Source organism: Haliotis rufescens, unplaced genomic scaffold, assembly GCF_023055435.1.
Source record: "Haliotis rufescens isolate VD_foot unplaced genomic scaffold, xgHalRufe1.0.p SCAF_12, whole genome shotgun sequence".
Lineage (NCBI taxonomy): Eukaryota > Metazoa > Mollusca > Gastropoda > Lepetellida > Haliotidae > Haliotis > Haliotis rufescens.
In genome coordinates this window covers 34,176,836-34,194,620 of record NW_025963802.1, presented here as the reverse complement: position 1 = coordinate 34,194,620, position 17,785 = coordinate 34,176,836, and the positions used below count along the sequence as shown (strand labels likewise).

The 17,785-nt window shown below is 40.4% G+C and overlaps 1 protein-coding gene across 1 annotated transcript in view; it reads left to right on the top strand.

Annotated features, from left to right (window-relative positions):
• The first annotated feature begins 3,679 nt into the window (after positions 1 to 3,679).
• The window catches only part of LOC124112450 (neuropeptide Y receptor type 2-like), a 202,027-nt gene continuing 187,921 nt past the window's right edge, over positions 3,680 to 17,785 (top strand). Inside the window, exon 1 of the mRNA XM_046472559.2 lies at positions 3,680 to 4,341. The gene's annotated coding sequence lies outside the window, so the exon portion shown is untranslated. The remainder of the gene's footprint in view (positions 4,342 to 17,785) is intronic.

Here is a 17,785-nt window from a genome sequence, read left to right as displayed (position 1 = left end):
TGTATGTATGTATCATTCATTCATTCATTCATGCATTCATGCATTCATTCATTTGGCGACATGTATGTAATATCCATTTGTCTTTTTATCTACAAACTATGCATCAGTATATCATATATATACATAAGGAAGAGCACATAAGGATGTCAACTTCTTCATTGGCATCCATATATTCTCTTCTTTATGTGTATTTCACATCTAAATGCCTTTCAAAGACCTTATATATGGACGTCAATAAAGAAGTTGACATCCATACGTTTTCTTCCTTATGTATATACTTGTGATTGCAAAGACTCATAATTCTGCTGCCAACCTGTTGGTCGTAAAATGACAGGCTAGTTCTCGTCCGCTGTGGACAACCTCTGTCGGTTATTCCAACATATTGTGATCTCTCTGCTATCAATTGGCACCAAACTTTAAAGTTATTGTGCATTGTGACGAAATGTATGCCACAAATTGGACCAAGAGGGAAGATGAACCTTTCAGAGTATGTGATGTTGTGGAAGAATGCAACAACAACAAAAAACGTTAAAGAGAATTGGCACACATCGAGTCTGTTCCAGTCACGTGTCATCCAATTTCTGGCTTCTCTACAAGAACAGTTTCTGGTTGTTACCGCCAACAAGGCCTCAGATAACATAACCAATATATGCATATCTAAAAGTCAAAACTCTTAAGATAGTAATTATTTCTGCTAAAAGCGGAATCCGTTGAACGTTTCCGACTATATCACAAGCGTGCGTTTCAAATGGGGATGATACCTGATGATACTCATAAAACGATGAGTGTATCCTGCCCCATCGATTGTACACGTCAGAAACACATGCAAAGCCAGGTCAAGTGTTCACCTGGGAAATAACAAGGGAACATACTGTAAAAGTCAAATGGGGGATTTTTATGGCCACTTGTGCATATTAAGAAAGGTCCGGCACATGTATGACATAAAATGTTTTGAAACATTGATTAAGGCCTTGAGTGATGTAACCAGTATGAAACAGCTTTTGAGCATGAGGGGGGCACGGGTGGCCCAGTCGTCTAAGGCGCCGCGATTCGCTGTGCAGAGTTGCGAAACCTATGATTGTGGGTTCGAATCCCGTTTCTCCCCGATGATGGTTCTAGGTTTGTCAGCACCGTGCTCGTGGGTTTCACCGAAGTGGTAATCGTCTGAGACCTACATCACTTGGGCTTTCCTCCCACATTAAGCTGACACGCCGTGATATAACTGGAATGCTGTTAAAAGGGGCATTAAACCCAACTCACTCACTCACACAATTTGAGTAAGAGTTGTATGACGCTGTTTGAAATCGAACTGGACAGAGCAAGCTCGGTTGTACCTCAAAATTTTTGAAATGTAGACACCAAAGGCCGGAGCTGCTGAAATACTGCTCGACACAAAGTGAAATTTGACTATTGAATTATCTTCAATTGTCACACAGACTTGCTTGAGTTGTTTACCTTTTTTTCTGACATAAAATATAATACAGATGAGGCGGTTTTATTGGTCTCTTATATTTCTCGTTTAGGTGCGTAAAGTAGTTGAAGTATAATGGCTATTTCAAAATTATTTAACGATATTAGATTGTAGACGTGTGCATTGCATTTCTAAATTTGACGCACTGGCAAATTTACCATTATGTTCAACAATTTACTTGCTTTTGCATGTGTTTGTGACTTATGCCACCAGTAGGGCAGGATACGCTCTTCTTTTCGTTAATACCTGGTATCATCACCATTTGACAGTGAGAGTTATAAACACATGCTTATAATTTAGTCGGATTTGTGCAGTGGAGATGTATCACAGTGAGGGTTGAGTCGTGTTGATCCTTGATTCCGTCTCGGACAATACATCTATATACATCTAGACATGAACCATCCATCTGCCGCGGCACACACACACACACACACACACACACACACACACACACATACACGCACGCATGCACGCACACACGCGCGCCGCTTTATAAGTGCAATAATCTTTGACGTTAACCCCATTTCACCTCACCTCCAATCTTCTTTCAATCTGTTGTGTTGTTGAGTCCTGTACTAGCGGTTGTTCATCTGTCGGTTCCGATCCTTCACTCAAACAACCAATGTTAATATTCCATCACCCACTCCTGTGCCTCATCTACATCGTATGCAAGTGTAATACAGAATAAATATGGTTGGCATCAAGGAGGCAGCATATACAGCAATATCATCATCACTCATACAGATAGCCTTAATGCATCACTTCACCTTCTCATAACATGTATATGAAGCAAATAACACATAAATCAACATACCGACAGTTTCGTCTCAGACAAACACTCCATGCTGCTATTGAGAACATAAGTAATTGTTTTCGTGCCACGATGGAAGAACATCATTCTCTCCAGTGTGCGTCCAGTTTTCGAGGCCAGCCAAATGTTAATGATAGGCAAACGGTGATCTATCTTAGCGCTTTACTGGGCGCCGACCAGTCATGCGCTCAACTGATTTAACGAATTTGTAAGTCAGATAAGACAGGGCTCTTAACCTAAACCTGCTCATCAACACTAGTCAGACCTTTTCTGTTCAAAATGATTTAAAGGTTTTAGAAGTGACGTGTTCTGCGCTTGTCTAACACTATTTTTTTAATTGTTATTTTTCATGGATATATTTCTTTTTAAATTTGAAACATGATAGTTTGAATTTAAATCTTATTTTGTCAAATGTTAAACTTGTGTCCCCTCTCTGTGTGTTTCTCCTCTGTGCAATGATGGTTTGTGTCAGTAGAGTGCCGCAGATATAGATTCGTGTTCTAACGTCTACTCGTACCAGCTTCGTGTTCATACAAACATGGAACTTGCAGATGATTTGAGACAATGCTTTATATATGTTACGCGTATACTATCTATGAAATTTCCATGAAATACCGTCTACTGTCACGAACACACAGATGCATGTTGTAACTGAATCAGAATTCATGGAATAATATAAAACGTGAATATAGCAAATATTTTTGAAAACACGAATCCATTTATGAATTCACTGACGCGGCTGTCTGCAATATGAGAAAGTTATGTCTTGATCGATATTTACAAGAAAACGAAATCGATATTCATCATTCCTCTACAGGAGAGAGCAGGCACGAACACAGTTCATTAACCAAAATAAGCCATTCAATATTCCCTTAAGCGTTGCATTAAAATATATACTTCTTCATTGACACTAGTTAAGTCGGGTAACCACAATTTGAGAGTTGGCAGAGATTCATTTTGCTATAATATTTGCTGCAAATCAAAACTTTAAATATTATCTCTCAATTATATAGGACTATGACACTTAAGAGGTTTAACATATGGACAGTTAAGCGATGCCGTGATATGGTATTATCGCGACGCAAAAATCTCATTGCAAGTAAATGTGTACGTCACACCAGAAAAAAACACATTGATATTCGAAGCTTGAAGACATAATGATGAATAATGAGGACAGAATCCCAATTCCTTAAGCCCTTTTTGAATAGAACAATTTCAATACAGGCAAAAACGATTTCATTCATTTCACTTTCCTTAGCCAACCTCATAACGATGCGGGAAATGTTCCAGCGAGATTCGTGAAGCCTGACGTTGATTAGATAAACCTTATCATAACGCAGCTTGTCCTAGTCTCAAAGAAACGTGCCGGTTTGGAAGGAAAACAGACAGTTCGTTACGGCATCCTAGTCTGGAACGAAAACAGGAGAAAATGGTCGCAGAGCGCGGTCGTGGAAAGGTAATGATCCCTCGGGTGATTTATATTGATCTTCTATAGTACTCTCGCTGCTACTCACTGGCACAGACCAACAAGGAGGCAGAGACGAGCTTTGGAGATCTAGACATCCACCATCTCAATCTCGGAGCCAGTTTACTCACCCTGGTGACACAGCTTTGGACGACTCCTTGACATTTTGGGTACTGTAAGCCCTTCCTGTATTGGGCATTGGTCTCTGTTCGATCTGGATGTTAACTGTTGCACTGACCTGTGATTTGCATCGATTCCTATTGAACTCATTACCCCGGGGTTATATTTACTGGTGTATATCTCGTGTCGCACAGGTGTACGTGTACATTATGAACGAGGTCCTTGCGAAGACTGCGGGGAATTTGATATAACCTGTGTTAGAACATGACATATATTGTGTGTGATTTGCTCCAGTTTGCGTTGTTGTCAGCACCCCAGGTGACATTTGTTTGACACTGTTGTGACATTTGATGGACGTATCGTGTATTGTTGATAGTCGTGTAGTTGTCGTAGTACTGTGAATGCCGTATGACCCACTGACCACGAGGACGTCACCAACAGAAGTCCCCACCCCCCTGCTACAAGATCGTAAAGGTGAGTTCTTTTCTTGTAGAGGACAAATACACATTGATGTGATGTATTTGTTGGTAATGCTTTGTCAGCATTATTCCAGCTGTATCAGCACATTACAACGATACGTGCCAGAAGGTATAATCGTGCTGCATCAAGCCATTACACAATTTTCGTAATCAATATTGTCCTTTGTTCTTTGTATGTTCCTTATTAATATACCTATTGTGATATCGCATTGCCGAGCAAGGAAACGGGTACCTGATCATCATTGAACTTCATTTGCCAAATCTGACATTGATGTGTGTCTTGATAACGTCCTTGCTAATTTGATATTTTTTCTTTGATCCACGTGTTTAAAGACTAAAAGCGATAAGGTTGAAAAACATGAAGCCAGGATAAACGATTGTGCACCAACGATAGGCGTAATCATCTTGTTCTTGCAAGTAAAAAATCAATCAAAGCTAGTTCATTCTGTGATCTGCAACGCACGGTGAAGCAACACTGTTCCCTGGAGGCAATTGAATGATACACATTTATTCCTCATGTGAGTCGTATTGTTAATATGTCATGAGACTCCGCTCTTTGAAACACTTACTAGCTCATCTGTGTGTTTATAAGGCAGGGGGACACCTCCTTCTATCTCGTTCTTCCGATTTCGTGAACGATGACTAAGCTCACAGTTTGATGCGTTGGCACATCACAAGGAATTCCTGTACGATTCAACACATTTGCCCATCAATTCATTGTATGCTGTTGAGTGAGAGGGCGTAAGACCACAGCCCTTGTTTTGAAATAGCCATTTAGCAGCATAACTGTATAGACGGTGATACAATCTTGTGGCTCTCCATCGATTGTCAAGGGATTTGTCTATGCTTGATGTACATTAATGATAACATGCATTGCAGTGATAACTTGTGTGTCAATACATAAGCATTCATGGAATGAGTGAGTGAGTGAGTGAGTATGGTTTTACGCCGCTTTTAGCAATATTCCAGCGATATCACGGCGGGGGACACCAGAAATGGCTTCACACATTGTACCCATGTCAGGAATCGAACCCGGGTCTTCGGCGTGACGAGCGAACGCTTTAACCACTAGGCTACCCGACGGCCCCTCATCGAATGAAGTATTAATCACACATAAATATGATGTCTTATAAAAGGTTGAGTTTGCCTCGGGTGCACGTAACGTGGCTGTTTAAACGACATCTATTGAACTGAGCGTAATTATTTTACTTTAGCAAATATTTTAATCATAGTTTCAACACTCAGATCTATGGCTTCATGAATTCTGACAACTGTAGGAATTACACAATGCCATACAGATAAAACACGTATGCGGGTATATTACCTCACACACCCAATCATAAACCTTGTTTCACCTGTCCCATTCAACCTTATTCACCCAGCCAATCTGATCCACGTCCTTCTGGCCACTCCACCTCAGTCCACCCGGCCATCCACCCACCCCTAGTCGCCTGAATCCACCCCACCTCGCCTCGCACCACCCAGGAACTATGACAACGACTTGGCTCATAAGCGTACACCGTAAACGTACGTTGGCTATTGATGTTGATAACGTTTGCACTGGAATTGTGGACTCCGTTGGGACCCGCTGTAAGAGGTCTCATTAACGTAGGACAGTGGCAACTGGATTACATTGTCCTGCCCGGACATTGAGTCCTGGTATATGTACGCCAAGCATAATGAGAACTTGGCGGACAACGTATCCTGATACACTGTAACTTAACTCCGGACAATGATTGTCCGTGGAACAATGTCCAGGGAAAATGTGAACTAGGATACACTGACCGGGACAATGATTCACGTTGACCCCCGGGTCATTGAATACATGGGACAATGACTTTTGTTTGTTTGCTTGTTGTTTAACGCCGCAGTCAGCAATATTCCAGCTATATGACGGCGGTCTGTAAATAATTGAGTATGGACCGGACAATCCAGTGTTTGACATCATGAGCAGCGATCCACGCAGTTAGGATACGATGACATGCATCAATCAAGTCAGCGAGCCTGACCAACCGATCCCGTTAGTCGCCTCTTACGACAAGCATGGGTTGCTGAAGTTCAATTCTAACCTGGATATCATGATGGTATTTATATTAACTGGTGGCACAGGACTCCAACCAATCCATTTATCAAATCCTTAAATAGGGTTACACGACTTTTTTATTACATCCCGTGAATTTATATCATCTTTTCCTGGTTTCAAAACCGTTACTTGTAAAAGGCATGTGTGAAATCGATATGAAATCGATGCAGTCCTCATTGCCCAACGTGCGATCCAAACATACATCACTCTATTTAGAAGTAGGCTTAATTCACTCTGTGACAGCTGGGTCAAACAAGATTGCAACACTATTTGCAGTTATAGTTTTTTCCTACTTAAGGAATAAATGCGAAGTAAAGGGTCAGATGCGCGATGAAAGGCTAATTATTTCTCATATAAAGTAACATACATTCAATTGAGTCTAGTGAATGTTGACACAGTGCCTGAGCAACCATTGATTCCACATTTTTACTTTGACTGCCATTTATATCATTATTACGACATTGAATCTTTGAATATGTTACGAATAATAGCTTAACAACAATGGACATATATCAATGAGATTGACGCTGAGAAACGGTACCGTCAATGACGTGGTACATGCCAACAAACACCACAGATACTCCAAGTTCAATGCAAATTAAAACTACTCGTGAAGATCTGGAGTAGAAAAAGGTCTTCAGCAACCCATGCTTGCCGTAAGAGGCGAATAATGGGATCGGGTGGTCAGGCTCGTTGATTTAGTTGATGCATGTCATCGTATCCCAACTACGTGAATCGATGCTCATGATATCAATCACTGGATTGTCTGGTCCAGACTCGATTATTTACAGACCGCCGTCATACAGCTGGAATATTGCTGGGTGCGGCGATAAACAAAAAAACAGGCGAATTAAAACATTTACTACTCAAAAGAGTGAGTGAGTACGGTTTTACGCCGCTTTTAGCAATATTCCAGCAATATCACGGCGGGGGACACCAGAAATGGGCTTCACACATTGTAATCATGTTGGGAATCGAACCCGGGTCTTCGGCGTGACGAGCGAACGCTTTAACCACTAGGTTACCCGACCGCCCCTCTACTACTTAAAAGAAGTTAAAGAACACCCAAATCATCCATATTACTATAGTTAATCTGCCGTTGCACTAAGTGATAGTGGTTCATAAACGCATGCTTATGATATAGTTGGATTCGTACAAACGACACTGCTTTTGGCAGAGATTTATGAATGTAGGAAGGGTTTTGTGGCTTTTAATAACTTCTTTCAGCAGCGTATTTGCTTTATTCGCGTCAAGACGAGTATTGCATCCATGGATTCTCAGAAACTAGGTTAATGACGTCTTATTAGTATACACATACATGGATAAACTAACATGTATCGTGACATAATGTACTTTCAGAATGAAAAAAATAACTTGGGCCCCCATTAAATGATTTTTCTTTTCGGGTGTTTTTGCTTGTTCGTGTGTCCCAGCCAATGAAAGGACTCGTGTGCAATTGGCCACTGAATGGAAAACTATTCTCATCACGAATAACGTGTTCCCAAGCATGCAAAAATAAAGCTTGTTGCATGTAACTAGTTACATTCATCTGTAAAAAGAGGCCCTTATCTTCCTCGGTTTTCTTGGGATGGACTGACATTGACTTTAAATTATAATAGATATTTCTTAATACATGTGTCTCTCTCTATAATGATGAAAACATTTTCCCGGAATCGTCATACTATACTACAGTGTACTGTACACAGAGATGAGGTTTCGCAAGTTATTTCTGTAACGTGAATTCAAGCGGAATGACTTCCACGACGTTAGGCAAATCAAGTAATTGATCCATCGGGCATGTGATTGATAGCAAGAAATCTGCCTCTCATTCATTACGTAAACAGCATTCGGGTAGGACGGTTCAACTAATGACAGACACGCAGCACAGCAGCCTCCGTTCAAGTAGTCGAGTTGCAATGTTCTTAATGGTTTCCGTTGATCAGAGAAAATGTAACGACACTGTATAATTAGCAGCTCACGTCGCTCTGGCGTATTTCTGAGGTTCTTATGCACGGGATGGTTTGAGTCAATTTCATACGGTGGTTGATAAATAACGCAATAGATGTTGGCACACTAGGTGTCAATAACGCGGTGCCAGACAGCCATTCGCAAACGAGTGAAATCTATATGATTGAAGTACTTACGTGACGGTCTACGGCAGAGGTTACGACTTGCTGATAGAGTCGGCGTGGGATGATGTACACACTACCCAACTGGCTTTATTATATTTAATGGGTTATCAGATTCGCTTGTCTACGATTCCAGTATTGATTAACTGCGGTGGGTCTTCTCGTCTAACGTGACAACTTTTTTGAAAAATAAATAGTTTTTTTGTAAATGGAGAGATGTAACTCGATATGCAGTATGAGTATGAGTGTGTTTAGATGCGCATGGGAATCAGTGTCGGATAAACATGTAAACAGATGGTAAACAAATACTTAAAACGGTTTGGAGGTAGTAATAATATTACTAAAAATCTATTTGCGTAATGTATTATATCATTCGTTGGTGGTCTGTTACTTAACTTCGCCAACAGCAGTATTCCAGTTCTAGGACAGCTATGATAAAATAAGTTTGATAAGACAATCCAGTGATTGATATTGTGAACAACGATCCACAAAACGGGGGTACGATGACAAGCTATCAACCAAGTTGCCTGACCACCGATCGATTTGGTCGCATCCTACAACTGCTATATGGTGCTGGGGAACTGTTCTAGCCAGAAATACTCATTCCAGGTATTTACTTTGAATATGGGGCGTGTTTGTTTGTTTGTTTGTTTGTTTGTTTGTTTGTTGTTAAACGCCACACTCAGAAATTCTACGGCTATATGACACCGGTCTGTAAATAATCGAGTCTGGACCAATACAGTATTTGACATCCTAAGCATACGTGCGTGGTGAGTGCGGCCGATGTCCAATATCTATTTGGGCTTTTAAAAGATGTATTGGTTACTGGATAAGCTTGTTTTTATGCATGAATCCCGCTATCCCAAAAAGTGTCACACTTTGACGTTACCCGCATCTAATAAAGGCAAACGCAACTGGGTTTAGAAATGTAAATATATCGAGTTTAGCTTTGGTTTCGGATACATGTGGTACCAGCACTATATTCACCATCTAAACTACATTCATATCACCTAAAATATACCTATGATTAAGATTGGCATATCATGCTCCCAAACGGTACTAAAATCTCATCATGATTTTTGTTTTAGAACAGAGCTGTACCGCAATCGTTTATCTGTCAAGACATTAAAAGTAGCCCCAGCGCAATTTCGATGTTTTTCACATCAATTGCACATTGAAACTGGTAGATATGTTACTTTACAGCAAAGTGGTCGATTATGTAAATGTAATAATGGATATATTTAGGACGAATATCACTTCATACTAGTTTGCTCTGCGTTCAAACATCTACGTACAAAATATATACAGTAACCTATAGCCTTTATCCCAAAAAGTGTGTTTGTTTGTGTGTTTGTTGTTTAACGCCGCACTCAGCAATATTCCATCTATATGACGGCGGTCTGTAAAAAAATCGAGTCTGGACCAGACAATCCAGTGATTGACATCATGAACATCGATCCACGCAATTGGGATTGATGACATGTATCAACCAAGTCAGCGAGCTTGACCACCCGATCGCGTTAGTCGCCTTTTACGACAAGCAATAAGAATGAATTTTATCTTCTAATGGCCACAAGAAGCGGTACGTGTATTCAAAATCTGTACTTTTATCACGCTATGATACTACGTAAAATAATTCTGAGGGTTTATAATGTCATTCATCCTCTGTCTTGTCAACTATTTTATATAAATATGTTATGTGTATTATGCACTTCATGTAATCAAATGTAAACATGGGCCGTTGGCCTATATTTCCCGAAATAAAGAGGGAGGTGAACATCCTCTTCACACAAACTGTAGCCTAACGGCATATCTAGTCGCCCAGGGACTGTGTCGCGATACAACTTCTGCCCTGGGAATTTTTGTTATTACATTAAACGAAATTCTCAAATACGGGGCATGTCCCGAGAGAAGATTAGCCCTACAGTTAGAGAAATGGCTTTGAAATTAGTGTACAGGGACATTTGTCTTTACTCCGCACGGCAGGATGCTGTCGGTGACACTTACTCTCCTCTATGTCACCCAGTGTGCATTGGCGCTATGTCATGTGTCACCCAGTACGCAATGGCGCTATGTCCTGTGTCGACCAGTGCGCATTGGTGTTATGTCCTGTGTCACCCAGTGCGCATTGGTGTTATGTCCTGTGTCACCCAGTGTGCATTGGTGTTATGTCCTGTATCACCCAGTGCGCATTGGTGTTATGTCTTGTGTCATCCAGTGCGTATTGGTGTTATGTCCTGTATCACCTAGTGCGCATTGGTGTTATGGCTTGTGTCACCCAGTGCGTATTAGCGCTATGTCCTGTGTCACCAAGTGCGCATTGACGCTATGTCCTGTATCACCCAGTGCGCATTGGTGTTATGTCCTGTGTCACCCAGTGCGTATTAATGTTATGCCCTATGTCACCCATTGCGCATTGGCGCTATGTCCTGTGTCACCCAGTGCGCATTAGTGTTATGCCCTGTGTCACCCAGTGCGCATTTGTGGTATGTCCTGTGTCACCCAGTGCGCTTTGACGCTATGTCCTGTGTCACCGAGTGCGTATTTGTGTTATGTCCTGTGTCACCCAGTGCGCATTAGTGTTATGCCCTGTGTCACCCAGTGCGTATTTGTGTTATGTCCTGTGTCACCCAGTGCGCATTGGTGATATGTCCTGTGTCACCCAGTGCGCATTAGTGTTATGCCCGGTGTCACCCAGTGCGCATTGGTGTTATTTCCTGTGTCACCCAGTGCGCATTGGCGCTATGTCCTGTTTCACCCAGTGTGCATTGGTGTTATGTCTTGTGTCACCCCGTGCGCATTAGTGTTATGTCCTGTGTCACCCAGTGCGCATTTGTGTTATGTCTTGTGTCACCCAGTGCGCATTGGTGTTATGTCTTGTGTCACCAGGTGCGCATTGGTGTTATGTCCTGTGTCACCCAGTGCGTATTGTTGCTATGTCCTAGTTTGTAGGCTATAGCCGTGGAGATATTACGGTAGTCTGTAGGCTGTAGCCATGGAGATATTACGGTAGTTTGTAGGCTATAGCCATGGAGATATTACGGTAATTTGTAGGCTATAGCCATGGAGATATTACGGTAGTCTGTAGGCTATAACCATGGAGCTATTACGGTAATCTGTAATCTATAGCCATGGAGATGCAAATGTTGTAGATTGCATAATCTTATAAAGCAATTGACTCAGCCATCAATACTTCTCAATCTCTGACAAACATGCATACTCATTTCGGGATACAAGGAAGTCGAATACACTGCATAGTTTCACAACAACAATTCAGATTTAAAGAATGCCACATGAGAACACAATTGCAAAATACTCTTCCAAAGGATAACCAGAAGTATGGCACCACAGCAGCATGAGAGGTAGGCTTCACCGCGGCTATCGCAACGCCCAGACTGTAACACTAGTAGAGCATTCGTTACCACTCGGCCCTTTCCGTAACCTGCAAGAAGACTCGTCCCCTTATCGATGAATGTTATTTGCGAAAATACGACAAACCAATCAGAATGCGCGTATGATTTCAAGTTCTTCGTCAAAGAATCCCTCAGAAATAATTTTTGATTTTACATATGTCTTGCATCTAAAAATATAGCCAAGACACAGTTAAATGTGTTCTACCATACTGTATAATTCCGCATGTCCCGGTTTGCTTTAAATTGCATCTGAAATATATATAATATATGGGGAAATATATGTGAACCATTACGCAACGAGTTGATAATTGTTTTAGGTATGCCCGTTTACGCTAAGACGGAACCCGGTCACACAAATGGCCACGCGAGGGGCACGAGTCGCTATTCGGCTTGTCCCCGAATATCATGAGTTGGTCACGAATGACCCGTAGAGCTACGACCTCTTCGGGGAATTAGACGCTACACTGACAGATGACAGACATCATTAGTTTTGACACAATGTACACGACATGCATGTAATTTACCAACACTAACTCGACTCATGTCAAATGTAGGGTGTTTCAGAGCAAAACACAAACGACAGAACAAACCCAACAGACACAAGTGGCCATCTTTACCTAACTTAACTCAGTTGATGTATGTGGATGTTTCAGACAAACATAGCAGACACAATTTACAAGCAGACGCAGCAAACTCAAAAGGCCATCTTGACCTCATTCGAGTCTATACGTTCTGATGTAAAGGTGACCTGTGAAATGTCGGCAATGGAATATATAAATACGTGATGTTTACCACAATCACTAGTTGGCCATAGTCGAATGTTAATGGTCTGTGTTATGTTTAAATCTAACCCTCCATTCGCTAAAAAACATTTCTTACATGAAATAATGAGACATCTCAAGGTGACATTAGGCGGTCCGTCCGAATTCATTGGTGGGAATTTTAAGGACAGTGGCATCATTATTTCGTCCCAGTGACACTTCATGACTTAATAGGCTCCATACAGACACAGTATGGTGTGTTGGCACGCACTAGCATCACTCCATTGCGTGCCTGTTCGATAATTTCTCTGCCAATACCAGACTAGTGCAGGCTTTAGAGAATGGCCAAACTGTAACTTTTTCACTTTCCCAATATTTACCTTCAGATTCTACAAGTTATATGGAACGCCTGTACAGATAGAATAACAGGTGATATTTGATACACACTGAGTCAGTGAAATAAACTGTTATTTCACTCGAAGGACATAGCACATTTCGCCGGAACTACTTCCAATCTGCCCGAAAAAACATAATAACAGAACAGAACATTTGGATTTTCTTGTCAAAAAACATGTTGAACTCGTCTCGTGACCAGAAAAAGTTAACATTCGATAAAATAAACATGTCACTTGACAAATATCCTCTTACTATTATATTTATGTCTTGAAGTGATGTATTATACTGATGTAAGTTGTTGATGTATAATACTGAAGTATGAAGTACTCATGAAGTATACTGATTTACCATACTGATGTATTATACTGATGTATCACACTAATGTATCATACTGGTTTATCATACTGGTGTACCATATTGAGGTATCATACTGATGTATCATTCTCATGTATTATACTGATGGATTATGCTGATGTATTATATTGTCGTAGCATACTGATGTATCATACTCATGTATCACATTGATGTATCATACTGGTGTATCATTCTCATGGATATTGCTGATGTATCATACTGATGTATTATACTGATGTATCATACTGATGTATTATACTAATGGATTATACGGGTGTGTGGTAGTGATGTATCATACTGATGTTTCATACTGATTTACCATACTGATGTATGATCAGATGTATCATACTGATGTATTATACTGATGGATCATACTGATGTACCATACTGATGTATTATACTGATGTATTATACTGGTGTGTTGTAGTGATGGATCATACTGATGTATCATACTGATGTATTATACTGATGTATGATACTGATGTACGATACTGATGTATGATACTGATGTATCATACTGATGTATTATACTGATGTATCATACTGATGTACCATACTGATGTATCATACTGATGTATTATACTGATGTATTATACTGGTGTGTTGTAGTGATGGATCATACTGATGTATCATACTGATGTATTACACTCATGTATCATACTGATGTACCTAACTGATGTATCATACTGATGTATTTTACTGATGCATTATATTGATTTATCATACTGATGTACCATACTGATGTACCATACTGATGTATCATATTGATGTATTATACTGATGTATCATACTGATGTATTATACTAATGGATTATACGGGTGTGTGGTAGTGATGTATAATACTGACGTTTCTTACTGATGTATCATACAGATGTATCATACTGATGTATTATACTTATGTATTATACGGGTGTATTGTAGTGATGTATCATACTGATGTTTCATACTGATTTACCATACTGATGTATTATACTGATGTATCACACTGATGTATCATACTGGTTTATCATACTGATGTACCATACTGATGTATCATTCTCATGTATTATACTGATGGATAATGCTGATGTATTATATTGGTGTAGCATACTGATGTATCATACTCATGTATCACACTGATGTATCATACTGATGTATCATTCTCATTGATATTGCTGATGTATCATACTGATGTATTATACTGGTGTATCACACTGATGTATCATTCTGGTTTATCATACTGATGTACCATACTGATGTATCATACTGATGTATTATACTGGTGTATCACACTGATGTATCATTCTGATATATCATACTGATGTATCGTTCTCATGTATTATACTGATGGATTATGCTGATGTATTAAATTGGTGTAGCATACTGATGTATCATACTCATGTATCACACTGATGTAGCATACTGGTGTAACCTTTTTCATTGATATTGCTGATGTATCATACTGGTGTATCATACAGATGTATGATACTGATGTATCGTGGTGATGGGTCATACTGATGTATCATACTGATGTATTATACGGGTGCGTTGTAGTGATGTTTCATACTGATTTATCATACTGATGTATTATACTTGTGTGTTGTAGTGATGGATCATACTGATGTATTATTCTGATGGATTATGCTGATGCATTATACTGATGTATCATACTGGTGTACCATACTGATGTATTATGTTGTTGTATGATACTGATGTATCATGCTGGTGTATCATACTGATGTATTATACTGATGTATCGTGGTGATGGATCATACTTTAGTATTATACTGGTGTGTTGTAGTGATGTCACATTCTGATGTATCATACTGGTGTATCATACGGATGGTTTCTAAAGGATGCACACGGTACTCTCAGGCAAACCTAAAATTAGCCACAAAACTGAATTGTGAAATCAGTACATAACTACATCATATCAACGAATAAATCCTCATGATATTTTAACACACAGGTTTAGGTTGACAACCAATGAGAACCCTCGGCAACACTATCTGCATGCTCTAAAACTAATGTAGGTGCTCTGTCAGTGTAGTGTGTCACTGTTGAATGTAAAGGGGCCTGTCTCGTTCATCTTCCCGAGGCAAGGGAGATAATTAACTCACTTTAAAAGTTCAGTTTTCACCCTTTCCGAACTAGGTTGGAACAATGGTGTTATATTCTGGCTGGACTGACGAGTCTATGCATAGTCCAATCAAAATCCCGTGACGATATCGAGATCTGGTTCATAAAGTTAACAACATGGCAACTGCCGTGCCGAATTCGTTCGATTGCAGGATTGTCAGAGCATCTTTTGTATAGAGTTTATTTCCTCAAAGTTTCAGGCCATAGGCCCATAGAACATACATGATCTCAATAAAGTGTATGCAATGAAAATAATATAATACATAAATAATACATCAGTGAATTGTGAGTGACTCGCGTAATCTAAAAGCGTGGTAGATATATTTGACAAGTTGTGTAATATTGTATTTACATTTAGAAGACATAAGATTTACAAATTTTTCATATGTGGGATTAGTGTGAAAATATGTATCAATAAAATGTAAACGTAATGTTGAATATTAAGTACAAATAAGAAGGAAATGATATTCATTTTCAATGTACTGGAAGTCCAATTTTTGACATTGTGGGCAAAATCTTTTGTTTTCTTCTATATTGGTATGACGTCCAGTTTCGATCATAAGTTTATGGCAGCTGCATCGGAATCTTGTTAGGGTTTCTTGATAGATCTTCTTGTTTAATTCCTGAAGGTACATTTCTATTGTTAATACCGATTTGAAAGTTAAATATGTTTTAAGTTTTGATTTTTGAGATAGGCTTTCAATCCAACGTTGTTGACCACAGTTCACGATGCGTGGAGTGAGTGAGTGAGTTAAGTTTTAAGTCACATCGGCAATATTTCAGCCATATCGTGACTACACGATACGTGGAGCATGTATATAACTAGGCTTTGACATATTTTCCCTTCATGTTTTTAATCAGGGTGCTCAATTGATATGATGCACTTCGCGAGGTAAAACCCGTTTTATTTAAACACAGGTCTTTATTATCGATGAGTTCGTCTTGTGATATAAAAGGTGCAATCTGATTGGTCAATAGGAGAGACATAGAAGGGACATAACTCCTAATAACCACTCGTGGCGTTACGATCAATCCCAGATCAAGCAAACGTTGAGTCCAGACATTCCAGGCTTTAAAAGTCAGTTAATTCCCTTGCCTCGGGAAGATGGTCTCAGTTCTTGATTCCAGAATAGTGTTGGAAGCTGGCAGAAAATCGGCGTTTCCAAATAGGTACCCCAACCGCACTGGACAAGTAGACTAGAGACACGTCAGGTCAAACAAAAGCCTAGAATTGACCTCATGTCACTCTTAAATAACTACCGCCACAGTTTTAGGAACTGTCCCATCCAGAAATGTCAAGAACATTCAAGCCTGCCATGTGAATGTTCACAACAAGGACAGATAACCCAAGTTTTAGTACAAACGAGCCGGATCGCACCAACCGCTGATGCTGATTGCTGTTCTAGCCTCGACAATACCCGAACTTTTCACCAGTAGTCCAATCATTTGCTACCACTACCACTCCCACTAGCCACGACAATACCCGAACGATTCACCAGTAGTCCAATCATTTGCTACCACTCCCACTCCCACTCCCTTCCACTCCCACTAGCCACGACAATACCCGAACGTGTCACCAGTAGTCCAATTATTTGCTACCACTCCCACTCCCACTAGCCAGGACAATACCCGAACGTTTCACCAGTAGTCCAATCATTTGCTACCACTCCCACTAGCCACGACAATTCCCGAACGTGTCACCAGTAGTCCAATCATTTGCTACCACTCCCACTCCCACTAGCCAGGACAATACCCGAACGTTTCACCAGTAGTCCAATCATTTGCTACCACTCCCACTAGCCACGACAATTCCCGAACGTGTCACCAGTAGTCCAATCATTTGCTACCACTCCCACTCCCACTAGCCAGGACAATACCCGAACGTTTCACCAGTAGTCCAATCATTTGCTACCACTCCCACTAGCCACGACAATTCCCGAACGTGTCACCAGTAGTCCAATCATTTGCTACCACTCCCACTCCCACTAGCCAGGACAATACCCGAACGTTTCACCAGTAGTCCAATCATTTGCTACCACTCGCACTAGCCACGACAATACCCGAACGTTTCACCAGTAGTCCAATCATTTCTTACCACTCCCACTCCCGACAGTTATATTTACATCAGTCTCCAGATGTCATAGGCATGGCGGTATGGAAGGCTTGTAATAATCACAGCAGTGAA